A 15416-nucleotide genomic window follows, 5' to 3' on the forward strand; every position below is an offset into this window, starting at 1 on the left:
TTGTTCATTTCTGCATTTCCCAATTCTCTTCCTGCCTGAACATTAATTCTACTTTATTTTAGCCTTTTTATCCTCTTTTCTCAGACCTTGGCTTCTCAGGAGCTATTTTAGTTGAGTAATATGCATCCCCCCTTCACCACCACAGTTATTAAGTCTTTGAGACTTTGATTTGCTGGGTGTGGTGGGGTAGTAGATGAGAAAGAGTGCTATGGTCCCTGCACAGAGGGGGAACAGTGACAATACTGTTCTAATTTGTTTTATATTGCTTTGATGAACACCAGGACCAAAGACAGGGGAGGAAAGGGTTTATTTCAACTTACAATTTACCCTTCATCATGAAATAAATGAGGGCAGGAACTTAAGACAGGGTCCTGGAGGTAGGGGACTGAACAGAGGGCATGAAGTAGCGCTTCTGACTTGCTTGTTGTTTGTGGTTTGCTCAACTTGCTTTATTATACGACCCAGGACGACCTCTTCATGAGTTGTACCACTCACAGTTCCTTGGGTCCTTCCAGATCAATCATTATATTTTTTAAAAAAATGTACCATATTCACACCCACAGGCCAGTCTGATGGAGGCAAATCCTCACCTGAGATTTCCTCTTCCCAGATGACACTACCTTGTGTAAACTTGACAAAAAGTAACCAGTAAAGTGAATTCCTTGACATCTTGACACACAAATGCATCAGTATTAAACTGTATGCTTTCTTATTTTTCCCCAAGATCTCATGCAAATATAAGAATATAATGGACAGTAAAACTTTAAAAGTTCCACAGTCTTTGAAACGCAAACATTTTTAAAAGTTCAGTCTCGCCGGGGAGGGGGGTGGGGGTGTGGGGGCGTACACACCTTTAATCCCAGCACTTGGAAGGCAGAGGAAGGTGAATCTCTGTGAGTTCGAGGCCAACCTGGTTTACACAGTAAGCTTCAGGACAGCCAGGACTACTCAGAAAAACCTTGACTCAATAAACCAACCAACCAACCAATCAACCACCAAACAATCAACCAACCAATAAACAAACAAACAAAACCAAAAAGCTTTCCCCAGGTCCTCCCTTCAAACCTCTTTCAAACTTCATGTAGTTTTTTTTTTTTTTAATTACTTTTTAAGTTGGATTTGTGCTGTCCACATAAAAATGGGGGTGGGGCACCCACAAAAGCATCATCAACTTACCAGGTGTCATATTACTGAAGCAGACTGACTCTCTCTTGCACAGAAGCAATCAACCACTAATATGGCTCCTCAGCTAGTGGTGGGGGCTCATAAGCCCCCCCCCACTCTATGTCACAATGTTGACTGATTTAATCACTTTTAGTTCTTCTTGTTCCCGGCAACCACAACCACTATGGCTTCCTAAGTATAATAATATCCTGAAGACACTAGTCATCTCTGACTTACAGCTTTTACAACCACTCTATACAAACTATTGTGGTGTTTCCTGAGCCTTTTGGGAAATGTTGTGATATAGATGATATAGTTCTAGCTGTGTGTTTCACAGACCCTTAATCTTAACACTTTGACCAGTTGTGAGTCTAATATATTAATGCTGGTGAATACTAACTACTATCTGCTGCACAAGAACTCTAACTAGGATTGACTGCTGCACTAATCTATGGATATGGTGAAAGTAGAGGGAAATTTGATAGTATGTCAATTTAGCAAAAACAATGCTAGTAAAATTTCCCCCTGGGGCCTATAAACTCCACAGGCATAGGTTCTTGGACAGATTTATAGCACCAGGCATTCTCTTTTCTCCTGGGGAGCAGACTAATCAGAAAGTGGTTGGCCACTTCCTTACCATTTATAGCACTCATGACCATGGACATATTTTGTTATGTTAATCATTATTATAGCTCTCAGTGTTCACAGATCGTTAGGACTGTTGTGGACTTTTGTCTCCTAGTAGTCTGAGTTGCACTGACTTGGAGTCAGTAAGGAGGAAGCTTCCTGATTAGTACTGGCTTGATTGCTCTAAGTCCTGTGACTAAAGTGTGTGGTGTCTTCAGCAATGTGGTCTTGTCTTCAAGTTCTGGTGGGTGACCAAGTGCAATGGCAAATAGGTTACATTGTTCTATGGGTCTCTATGACTGTCACTAACTCTGGGAGATGTACCCCATACCTATGGATTCTGGAAGAAGTATTACCTGTGTAGAATAACTTCATTTACACACACACACACACACACACACACACACACACACACACACACACACACACATTTTCAGACGTCCTTAGTGTTAGTTGTTACTCCAGCCATCCTTCCTTTCTGCCATGCCCTCTCATCCCCTTTCCTAAGCAGAAAAATTATGATAGTGTTGACTGAAAATTAAAATTTTTCTTCCATTTGTACATAAGGGACTGCAAATAAGAGATTACACATTTACATTGATCCCAGACAGGAAGAATATTGAAGACATCCATTAACATTTTATTCCCATTCTTATTGCTGTTGATGGACTATGAGATTAAGATTTGGGATCATGAACATAGTTCATGGATCATAGTGACATTTTTATTTTAAATGTCATTAAACAACACCAAGAACATGTATGTACCTTTCTCCAACTTACTAATAATGACCCGGTAGTATGTAAAGAACCACCCCCAATCTCTACATATTAACTCTGCATTGTAGTCTTTGGTCTAAGATCACTTTGTTGGATTTGTTTATGTTTGTAGAACGTTCATTCACAGCATTCAGTAATTAGAGATGTGGCCACAAGATGGCATTGCACTCTGGTGGAATAGGAGAGAACTGAAGCATTTGTTTTCTTATTGGCTGGATAGATAACAAAAGAAGCTACTCTAACTGTTAGAGAAAGGGGGACAACCGCGAAATACAAATAGCTGACTTGGGAAGAGATTGCAAGTCTGTACTGATCCCAGGCTGGAAGAACAATGAAGACATCTATTCACGCTTTATTCCTGTTCTTGTGCCTGTGGATGGACTGTGAGTTGAACACTTGGGGTCAAGGGAAAACACTTGGTGTATATGTTTAGATATCCAGGGGAAATCTGTTTCATACAGTTTCCTTTAGTTATTGTGGACAAAGATTTTCCAGCAGAGCCCTGACTGACTGCCCTCCTCCTTTCTGGTTTTCTTTCTGTGCAGGGGAGAGCCACGGAGAGCAGCTGGAGCAGCAGCCTTCCACTCTGAATGTTGAAGAGGGAGACAGCGCCATCATCAACTGCACTTACACAGGCAGTGGTTCATCATACTTCCCTTGGTACAAGCAAGAAGCTGGGAAGAGCCCTCACCTTATGATAGACATTTTTGAAAATGTGGACAGAAAGCAAAACCAGAGACTTACCATTTTATTGGATAAGAAAGCCAAAAAATTATCCCTGCACATCACAGCCACACAGCCTGGAGACTCAGCCATCTACTTCTGTGCAGCAAGCACACACTGGTTCCCAGGCACCTGCAGCCTGTTCTCAAACTTGCTAGGGGGGCTGGAGCTCCATCAATATCCTGTGTCTTATAGTAAAGCATTTGTCAAATTGTTTATTTGCCATGGAAACTAACATACAGATATTTAGAGCATAAATGAGAAAGTTAGGCTCAAAGTGATGAGAGACAGACTGAGACCGAGACAAAAAGAGAGATAGAGACAGAGAAAGAGAGACTTTGTTGTTTAAGAGTTTATTATATTATCTTTATTTAAAATGCCTAATAAAATAAAATGCATGTGTGTGTGTGTGTGTGTGTGTGTGTGTGTGTATACACATACACACATATGTTACTTTTGTATTGCTGTGAAGAGCCACCATGACAAAGGTAACTTATAGAAAGAAATAATTTTATTGGGAGCTTGCTTAGAGTTTCAAAAAGAGTCCATGATCATCAATGACAGGAAGTATGACAGCAAGCAAGTAGGCATGGTATTAGAGCAGTGGAATGGAGATTACATGTTGAGACAACAGCCATGAGGTAGGGGCAGGGGAGCGGGGAGGAAGGGAGAGAGGGAGAGAGAATGCAAGAATAGCATGGAATTTGAAACTTACACAATATTTGAATTGTATTTCACTAATTGCCAATGATTTTGAACAATCTTTCAGATACTTGTTAGAAGTTTTTATTTCTTCTTTTGTAAACTATCTATTTTGGTGCATGGCTAATTTTTAAATTGTGTATTTGTTTTGAGTTGTTTATATATTTTGATAGTTTCCTCTATCAGGTGTATAGTTGGAAAGATTCTTTCCCCTTCTATGGGGTGTTTGTTCTTCTCTCGATTATTTTTTAGCTAGTACAGAAGCTTTTTGTTTTTATGAGGTCACTTTTATCAATTGTTGACATTAATTCCTGGGCTAATGGGACCCACATAGAAAGTCCTTTCCTAACATTTCACCTTCTTGGATTGCCTGTGTTTTCTTCCAGCAGGTTCATTGTTTCATGCTTCACATTTAGATCTTTGATCCACTTGGAGTTTATTTTTCCTAGGGTGATAGACACAGGTCTAATTTCCTTCTTGTATATGTGGATACCCAGTTTTCTCAGCACCACTTGTTGAAGATGCTGTCTTTTCTCCAATGTGTATTTTTGGCATCTTTGCAAACTATCAGACAGTTATAGATACATGTGCCCATGTTTTAGTCTTATATTTTGTTCCACTGGTCTATATATTTGTTTTTGTAATGGTAACATCTTGTTTTTATATAACCATGAATGAAATTGGACCCACACCTACCACCTTCACAAAGAAGTGACTCAAAATGGATCAAGGACCTCAGTATAATACCTGAAATTCAGAAACTTCTAGCAATATAAAATCTGGAGTGGTAAGCCTCCATCAGCAGCATTATTCTTTCTGCTGAAATTGCTTTAGCTATCCTGCACCTTTTGTGGTTTCATATAAATTTTAGAACTTTTTTTTTATTTCTGTGATGAATGTTATAGGGAGTTTGATTGGGACTTCACTGAATCTATAAATTGCTTTTGGTAGAATGGTCATTTTCACAGTACTGTTTCTACCAATCCCTGGGCATGATAAGTATTGTCATATTCTAGTGTTTTCCCCAATCTCTTACTTCATGTAAGTTTTCTTTGTAGAGTAGGGATCTTTTACCTCCATGGTTAGGTTTATTATTAGACCTATTTTGTAGCCACTGTGAATGGGAGTGTTTACATGTTCTCTTTCCTAGCACATATGCTGTTGGTGTATAGAAAGACTACTGATTTTGTCAGCTGCTTTTGTATATCGCCATTTTTACTGAAATTGTTAATTATTTCTATAATATTTCAATCTCCTGTGTATAGTATCCTATCTCCTACAAACAAGGATACTTTAATGTCTTCTTTTTCTACTTGTAGCCCTTTAATTGCCTCCTCTTGTATCTAGATAGTGCTTCAAGTTCTACATTGGAAAGGAATGGGAATGGTGGGCAACCCTTTCTTATTTCTTATTTTAATGAGATTGACTTGAGGTTTTTCTCTGTTTAGGATGATGTTAGCTGTGGGTTTTCACGTATAGCATTTAAAATATTAATGTACGCTCCCTCTAGTCCTACTCGCTATAGGACTTTTGTCATGAAAGCATGCTGGATTTTTCCATGGTCTTTTCTGCATGTACTGAGATCATGTGACTTTTGTCTTTAAGTACATATATATGATTTGTTACAATTATTAACTATATACAATGATTACCTAAATATATACAATAACTATCTATTATTGTATATAATAAATGTATACAAACTAGTATATTGAACTACCGGTGCATTATGTGTGATCATTTTTACGTAAACCTGCATGAGGTTTGCAAGTGTTTGAGTGAAGGTTTTTGGATCTATGTTTCTCCCAGATATTGGGCAGTTTTCTTTTTCTTTTGTGTCTTTACATTGTTTTGATATTACAATGATACTATCTTCATAGAAACTTGGAAGTCCTCCTTCTACTTCTATTTTTAAAAATAATTTAAAAAGTATTAGTTATTAATCTTTTTTGAAAGTCTGCTAGTATTCACTTTTTTTTTGGTTTTTTTGAGGCAGAGTTTTTGCTTATGTGTTTTTTTGAGACAATCTCTGTGTAGCTTTGCACCTTTCCTTAAACTCACTCTGTAGTCCAGATCGAGGGATAGCTCAGCCATTAAAGGCTAGGCTCACAACCAAAAATACAGGATTCACTTTTTAATATATCTCAGGCTGGACCTATTTTGTCAGAAAGGATTTCATTTCTGCTTCGATCCCTTTATTTGTTACAGTTATGTTTAAATTTTTGGTTTCTTTTTGGGTTAAGTTTTGTGCTTTGGATGAATCTAGACATTTATCCATTCTCCTCATATTTTCTAACTTAGTGGAATACGGTTTTTATAGTACTCCCTTATAATATTCTGAATTTCTTTGGTGTGTGTTGTGATGTTTCCCTGTTCATTTCTGATTCTGTTAATTTGAGTTGTTTCTGGGCCAGGGGTCTGTTAATTACATTTATCGTCACAGAGAGCTAATTGTTGCATTTATTAATTTATTGTACTGCTATCTTTGTTTCTAATTCGTTAATTCCTGCTCTGATTTTTTTTGTTATTTATTGTTGTCTTGTAGATTTGGGTGTGTTATTGCTTTTGAAAATTCTTTTTTTATTTTTTATTTTTCTACAATATAATTTGATAATATCCCCCTCTGCCAATTCCTCCCAGATTTTCCCCCATCTCCTAACCCATCCAACTTTGTGTTCCTTTTCTTTCTCCTAGAAAAATAAATGAAAATAAAAAAGTCAAGTAACTAAAAAAATACCCTACAAAAAATAAAATACAAACTATCGTGTGCTATTGGAATCATTCATCACCTATGGCTCTTACAGTCTTTTTGCCTCCTCTTCCACATAGATCCCTGAGGCTTTGAAGGGGAGAACTTGGGTGAAAAAAATTCCATTTAGGACTAAGTACTCCAAAGTCTCTCACTTTCTGCAAAATGACCAGCTGTGTGGCATCTATGTTAAATCCTGTATACTGCTAGGAAAAGCTTTTCTGATGAAGGTTGAGTAACGCACTGGTCCATGTGCATGGCAGAATGTTATTAGGAGTCATTTTATTGCTATGTTCCTTTAGCAGTGTAGTAGTATTAGGTTACCCCTAAGTCCCTGACCTACCTAACTTCAGGTTCTTAGCCACTTTAGTGGTGTCAGGAATGGGTCACATTTCATGGAAAGAGTTTTAAGTCCAATCAAAAAGTGGTTGATTACTCCCTTAACTTTTGTGCCACTATGTCACTAGTATGTCTGCAGGCAGGTCACTGTCGCAGTTCTCAAGGTTTGTAGCTGGGAGATATTGATGATTGCCTTTCTTCTCTGATAGTGTGGAAAGTACCTTCAGTAACAGGAATGGTAGTCAGTAGAAGACAAGTGTCTAGTTAGGCACCAGTTCAACTTCTCTATGTTTGAAAACATGTGCAAGTGTTGTCTTCATCAACAGGGCCTTCCTATTAGATTGTGGAGAATAACAAATAGATTTTGCAATAGCCCACAGTGTTCAGGGGTTTCCATGGGCCTCTTTGGCCAAAGACTCATCAAGATGTAACCCATTCCCGGCACTGTAGGTTTTCCTTGGTGATGTAAGATGTCTAGTTGGGCATTGTTGGTGTTGTCACTTAGTGTCTATTAGATTCCTTTTATATGTCTGTATATTTAGGACCCCTCTACGGTAGGAGTTCTCATGTGGGTTTTCAATGGCCTTGGTGTTAGTTGTTCCTCTCCACATTCCCATCTTTACCTTTGTCTTCCTTCCCCTCCATATTTAATTCTCCTGCACTATATTCTATTTCTTCTTCATTCTCCTCCCTCCTAGTCCCCTATCTGGTACCTAACTTTTGTGATTATTTGGATTGTAGCATGCCTATCAAAAGCTTAAAAGATAATATCCCCATATAAGAGAAAACATGCAATATTGTCTTTGGGGTTTAGGTTACCTCACTCATGCTGATTTTTTTTCTAGCTCAATCCAATTACCTTCAAATTTCATCATTTAAGTTTTTAACGTTCTGCTGTGTAAATGTACTACACTGTCAATCATCTGTTCATCAGCTGATTGACATCTAGGATGTTTCCAATTCCTGTCTACTGTGAATAGGCAGCAAAGAAAATAGATGAGCAAGTGCCCCTGTAGTAAGGTGGTAAAGTCCTTTGGGTATATGCCCAAGAGAGCTATAGGTGGATCATAAGGCAGATCCATTCCCAGATTCCCAAGGAATCATTACACTAATTTCCATTGTGCCTGTACAAGTTTCACTACCATCAATAATGAATAAGTGTTTTCCTTTTTCCACATTCTCACCAACAAGTTCTGTCATCAATTGTATTTATCTTGGCCATCTGGCATGGGAAAGATGATATCTGTTTTTATATGTACAAGGACCTAGATACTGACATATGCCTTACTATTAAGATCAGGGAGGAGGCACAGGGTAACATCCATCCTCAGTTCAGTTGCTGTCCACCAGGGGGTGCAGTGTCCTAACACAGGCTCATTTCCTGCATGATTTTTATCTAAGCAGACTCATCCTTTCTCTGAGTTAACATTTCTTCATGCTAAGCATCAAGATCATTTTCTAGATGACATTAAAGATGAACTCTTCTCCAGGCTTCATGACTGCGATACTCCTCATACTCGGTAAGTAAAGTGATGTAAACAGCCAAGTCTTTAGCTGTAAGTTATCTAAGAGCATTATCCTCAGGGTGACACAGAACTCACTCTCCCTCTCTCTCCCCTCCTTGCACTCTAGGAAGGACCCATGGAAACTCTGTGACTCAAACAGGAGGCCAAGTGACCATCTCAGAAGGCGGGTTCCTGACAATAAATTGCACGTATTCAGTCACAACCATAGCATCCCCTGCTCTTTTCTGGTATGTTCGATATCCTGGAGAAACACTACAGCTCCTCCTGAAAGTCCTTACAGCTGGCATGAAGGGAAGCAGCAGAGGTTTTGAAGCTACACACGAAAAAGGATCCACCTCCTTCCACTTGCAGAAAGCCTCGGTCCAAGAGTCAGACTCGGCTGTGTACTACTGTGCTCTGGGTGACACAGTGGTGGAAACTGCAGGGGGAGCTGAGCACAAACTGAGAGGCAACAGGTGGTCTGGCTGCTGAGCACCTGCCTCTGAATCCCTCTGGCTTCAGCACACCCTGTGGTGTGTGGACTCACAATCTTTGTTGGTGAAAAAATGTAAATGTTCTCATGCCAGACCATGTAACTTCACAAACTATTAAAAGAATGAGCAGTCTCTGGGGCTGAATCTTAAGTTATTTTCCTGCAGTGCTGAGAATCAACCCAGAGCCTTAAACTTGCCAGGCAAGTGGTCTGCCACTGAACCACATTTAAAACCTTATCTATCATTAGATAATCAAATTTGCTGGAGAAAGAGACATCTGCATAATGTGACCTAACAGGGTTTGGCAGGAAAGGTGACAGAAAGCTGCAATCCTTCCCTTACAAAGCCCTGTGGAATTCTTAAGTAGGAGGAAGAGCAGAACTCAGGTGCAAACAGCAACATGAAGAGCTGAAGGGAGGGACACTCATTGTGCAGGAGACAGGTCACTTTCAGGGTAAATCAGACAGAATTTCTTCTATTTTGGGGGAACCCCATTATTTTCCCTCCTCCTCCGCCATCTCCTCTCTCCCTCCTTCTCCTTCTCTCTCTTTCCCTCTCTTTCTTTGAGATGGAGTCTCTCTATGTAGCCTTGACTGTCCTGAAACTCTTTGTAGCCAGGCTGGACTCAAACTCACAGATATAACCCTGCCTCTGTGTTCCAAGTATTGACAATAAAGGCAAGAGTCATTATGCCCAACTATCATTTTTCTCTTATACCCTTCAAATGATCATATGAGATCCACCTGTTTCACAGTGAGATTTAGATTAGTGTTATATCTGGGTACTGTGCACTGGCCACACTGTCAGAAAACCAGTGATCACACTGTCTTTACCTCTCATAATTCTCTATTAGGCACATGTTTTGTCCTATATGAGTGGACTATTCTGGTTTCCTTTTGATTTCTCAGGCAAGATACGTTTCCATTCCTTTGCTTTCTCCATCTCTTTGCATCAGGTCTCAGATGTAGAGTAAACCTTCACTTAACTAAACAACTTTCACATTTTCATTGGCTTCAATTTCACTGAGAAATGAGAAGCATTAAAAAAGAAATCTTCCAGACCTTCAGCACTTACTACTTTTCAGTACCTGTGCAGGATCCTTGACTTTTCCTCCCTCAGTGTTTACTTCAGGAGCAGAGAACACTGCTGATCCTTAGCATCTATGACAGCATTTGACAACAGTAGGTCTTGAAAAGGATTGTTGAACTAATAATGGCTGATTAAAAGTCCCACCATTACCACGAGAGCAGAATTTAACAATCACTCAAAAATATACTGTATGCAGATGTAAAATTGTCAAAGAATTAATAAAAATATTTTATTTTTAAACAGAAATTTAATATATCTCTTTCTTGACAAAACTCATTTTTTTTTAAACTGGTGACACAGTAGCAAACAGACCAGGGGAAAACTCACATTCTAAAGGAATTTCCATTTTAGGTTCAGACTAAGCTCAGGCTAGTCATTACCACTAGCCTCTGCCATGAATCATTTCTATTCAAACCTTGAAAAATCATTAGACATCTGCTTTCAGATGAGGAAAGTAAACATTACCTGTCCTGTCTAATGTGCTATGTAGAGCTAGAATTAAACTGAGGCCCTGAAATCGAATCTAATTGACACTCCACTGTGTTTCTATGGATAGGTAAGAAATTAAACCAGGAATCACACTGCCAGCAGTGAAAAGGAAACCACAAAAAGTTTACCCACACTTCTTAAGCAAGTCCAGCTCTGACCCCAAGATGGCAGTGCTGGCATTGGTCCTGTCTCCAGGAGCTGAGGTGTGTTTCAGTTCTCTGATTGGCTGGCTGTACTTCCTGAGCCTTCCTTTATGTGACTGTTTCTATGAAATAGGCAGCAGCTTTGGGGGCAGACTTCTACAGAACAACAATGGAGAAGCACCTGAGTGCCTGCTGGGTGGTTTTATGGCTGTATTTCCAGTGTGAGTTAGAGGAAGTTTCAGGGGGCCATAAGAAGTCAAAAAACATTTTCTTAGGATTTGGGGAAAAGATGTAATTCCTTGGGATAAGTGGAGGGAGGAAAGTAGGCCTATTCCTAGATCACCTGAGATTCACGTGGAGAGTAATGAAGGATATGAACTACAATTACTAACTGTGGATGTTTGATTTTTGGAATTTCACACTGTTTTCTGAATAGGGGTTTCTGGAAAGACCCAAGTGGAGCAGAGTCCCCAGTCCCTGACTGTCCTGGAGGGAGAGAACTGTGTCTTCCAATGCAATTACACTGTGAGCTCCACTGGCAACTTAAGGTGGTACCGACAAGACACAGGCAGAGGTCTTGTGTCCCTGGCAGTCATGACTTACACAGAGAACAAAAAGTCAAATGGAAGATATTCAGCATCTCTGGATGCAGATGCTAAGCACAGCACCCTGCACATCACAGTCTCCCAGCTCGAGGACACTGCCTCCTACATCTGTGTGGTGGGTGCACCATGTTCCACAGATACTTGCAGCCAGTACCAAAACGTCTCCTGGAGGCTTCAAGGAGGCAAAGGTTACAGAACAGTCTTTTTAACACTGTACTAGGGAACTGAATTTCCCTTTTTGGCTTATTAGTCTCATTAGAAAGACAATTTTAAAACAGTCTGAAAAGAATGCTTGAGGACAATTTTAATAGATTTTGAGAGAAAAACAACAATATAGGAAAGCAGAATATCCTGGCAGCGCCATGAGGTGAGGAGATGGAGAAAATGTTAGCCTTTTAAATTCACCACAGAGGACAGAGAAACAGTGAGAAAGTTTAGAATATCAAGGAAATAAGCTCAGGAGTGCTGAGCCATGGATCTGTATGTAGAGGGCAGTCAGTACCATGCTTTTGTGTCCCAGAAAAAAGGATCGCACCAGAAATCCATGCTTAAAAATGGAAATAGCTTACTAAGAAGGAAAAACACTCCTAAGAATGGATGTGTGCTAATGAGCTGAGGAGAGAGTCCCCAAAACATCTGACCACACTGTGTACAGCTCTTCATAAGACCCATAGAATTCCCATCTCTATTATGCATTTTGCCTGAGTGTTTTTGCACAATCCAAGTTCCCTAGATGAGGTCCAGATGAGGAAAGGTATCCAATCTTCCTTCTTTCATATGTTAACCTTTTACAAAGAGAAATAATTATTTCTAATTTAAACATTTCTGAGAATTTCATACAGGTGTATCATACTTACATAATTTCTACTTCACCCTCCCTCTTCATCTCATCCCACATTTTCCTTACTCCATCTCAAACTCATGTCCTCTTCTTTAATTGCTGTTTCATACACACACACAAATACATCTTGCTGAGACCAATTAGTGTTGCTCCTATGTGTATGTGTTTAGGGTGATCTCTTGAGATTGGATAACCTATCAGAAGTCTTACCCCTGAGAAAGCTGATTCTCCCCTTCTCAGCAATCATTAACTGTCTGCATCTCTTCATCCAGGAGTGGGACCTTATGAGATTTCCCATATCTATGCTGACGTGTCAGTTGGCACTGTCATTTTCAAGTCTTGTTTAGTTGATCACATTTTTGGATATTTCTTGGGTGCAGTTTCTGTAGCTGTGTGGTCACTACACGAGTGTGTGGGTTCACGTGGATCCGTGGAATGAAGACATAGAGGCCTCTTAAGAATGAATCTAGCCTATCATGGCTGCAGGGGGGTCCAGCCTCAAAGGACTGAAGCACTCTTCCCTTCGCCTAGGGCATATTTATTTACTCTTTTTTACAGTTTAGATAGTTAATTTCTGTACCTTCAAAGCAACCCAAAGGAGCTCCCAGAGACCAAAGGTCAGGTGTAAATTGATTTATCAGGTACCATGGTTTTCCGGGTTTCCTGGACCAAGTTTTGCATAGGCCTTTGATCCTTGGGGAACTCTCTTATCCTTGACTCTCAAATAATATTCACATAGGTCGATAAGAGAAATAAAAGGTGTGGCTAAACAAAGGAAGGATTAGGGCTAGGTGCTGTGCAAGAATGCCACTACAAGTTTCCCTGACATATACAGAAGACAGACTCTCACAGCAGAAGTTCTGGTCCCTCTAGCACTTACAATCTTTCATCTTCTCCTTTCTTAGTGTTCCTAGAGTCTTGAGTGTAGGGGTTGGATTGTAGACATATCAGTCGAGGTTGGACGCTCTATGATCATTGTGCCCTGCACTTTGACCAGGTTTGGGCATCTGTAATTGTCTCTTTTGTTTTCTACAAAATGAAGCTCTTTTGATGAGGTGTGAGAACTTATCTGTGTGTATAATGATTGATATTTAGAATTTTGTTAGAAATTATACTGGTTTAGGGAAGTGACATTAGTATGCTCTTCTAGGGATCATGGCCTCATCAGCCCTGGGTAAGTGAGCTAGCTTTACAATACTAAGTGTGGATTTCTTTCTATTGAATGAAATTTAAGTCCAGCTAGACAGCTGTTAGTAGCTATCAAGATATACACTGTATAAAGCTAGTCATATTTTTTTTTTGTAGTTCATACACAGTATACATAAGTAGGACTCTTGATTACTTTTTCTTTCAGAAGCATGAATAGCACCTTTGGATATTGTGAGAGCTAATTCTTAGAGAAGAGATTTCAAGGATGAGCCCAGTTGATTCTCCCAAATCTTGAATCTCAAGTGTGTGCTGTATTAAACAATAGGCTCTTACCTTCAGGTTCTGGGAGGCAATCAGTGACAATGGCAACAAAGCATGTTAATTTGGGAGTCTCTTTGACTTCTCTAACATCTCAAAGTAAAGTTTCCCATGCTTAGCACTGGGGTTTTGTCAGATAGTTTGTGACTCTTGGGGAGAGCATTATCCCTCCAAGTGGAGCAAATTCGTTCAAACTCTCTATCACCTTTCATCTACTGTCTATTTATCTGTCTATCTATCTATCATCTATCTATCTATCTATCTATCTATCTATCATCTATCATCAATCTATATATCTACCATCTGTCAACTATCTACACACACACACACACACACACACACACACACACACACACACAGACATCCAGAGCATGTGTTTTTAAATAAAAATGGGATTATATGCTTTCCGATGTTTTCTTTTTTTCAGACATCCTTAGTACCTTCTGCAGTTTCTTGCTTTCCCTCTTCTCAGTAAAATGCTATTTTTGCTTTTCAAATTTTCCCCTTTGTAGCACCTGTATCCTTCTCCACCTTTCTAGGACTCCTTCTTCCATTTCTCCCAATGGCATGTTTTTAGTTTCCTATTTTCTGCAGTTACTACAGGCTGTGTCCTCACATCTGGGGATTCAGGGCAAGGAACTGCAAATAACACAGAACATGTGGTGTTTTTCTCTCTGGGTTAGGGTTACACTACTCAATGTAATAGTTTTGATTTCTGTCCATTTACCTGCAAATTTTATGATTTCATTTTCTTTACATTGAATAGAACTCTGATTTTGGTGATTCTCCTGCTTCAATAGAAGTAGTGAGTGAGTTTTCTGTCTCAGAGGGAGATATTATCTGTGCTGGCTGGTTTTGTGTCAACATGACTTAAGCTAGAGTTATCTGAAAGGAGGGAACCACAGAGGAGAAAATGCCCCAATAAGTTCTGTCTACAAGGTGTTCTCTTAATTAGTGATTCACTGGGTGGGGCAGCCCAGTTGTGGGTGCTGCCATGCCTGGGCTTGTGGTTCTGGGTTCTAGAAGAAAACAGGCTGAGAAAATCACGATGAGCAAGCCAGTAAGCAGCACCCCTTTCATGGTCTCTGCATCAGTTCCTGCCTCTAGGTTCCTACTCTGTTTGAATTCTTATCCTGACTTCCTTCAACAATGGACAACAGTGTTAAGTGTAAGCCAAATAAACCCTTTCCTTTCCAAATTGCTTTTGGTCATGGTGTTTCATCTCAGAAATAGTAACCCTAACTAAGATACTACCTTATCCTTTTAGTTTGCATCCTCATGGCATCACTCAGAGAAATTGTACAGGTAGGGTAGTCATGTTATTGACAAACCCAATAAAACATGTAGTGCACAAGAGAATCACAGAGCTATTTTTATTTTTATGAGCTATAATAGTTGATTAAGAACAAAAGAGCATTAATTGCACACCCTCCCACACCCAGAAGGGACAAGGAACCTCCCTTGCCAATTGATAAAGTTGTTTCTTTTTCTCTACTAGCATAAAATCATAAAATTCTTCCTCCCTTCCTTCCTTCTTTCCTTCCTTCCTCTCTTTCTTTCTTCTCTTCCTTCCTTCTTTCCTTCTCTTCCTTCCTCCCTTCTTTCCTAACTTCCTTCTTTCTTCCTTTTCTTTTCTTCGTAATCTCTTAGTGTACCCGAACTTTGTTCTGTAAGTGTGGTGGATTGAATGAGAGTGGCTT

This window comes from Peromyscus leucopus, chromosome 9 (genome assembly GCF_004664715.2).
Source record: "Peromyscus leucopus breed LL Stock chromosome 9, UCI_PerLeu_2.1, whole genome shotgun sequence".
Classification (NCBI taxonomy): domain Eukaryota; kingdom Metazoa; phylum Chordata; class Mammalia; order Rodentia; family Cricetidae; genus Peromyscus; species Peromyscus leucopus.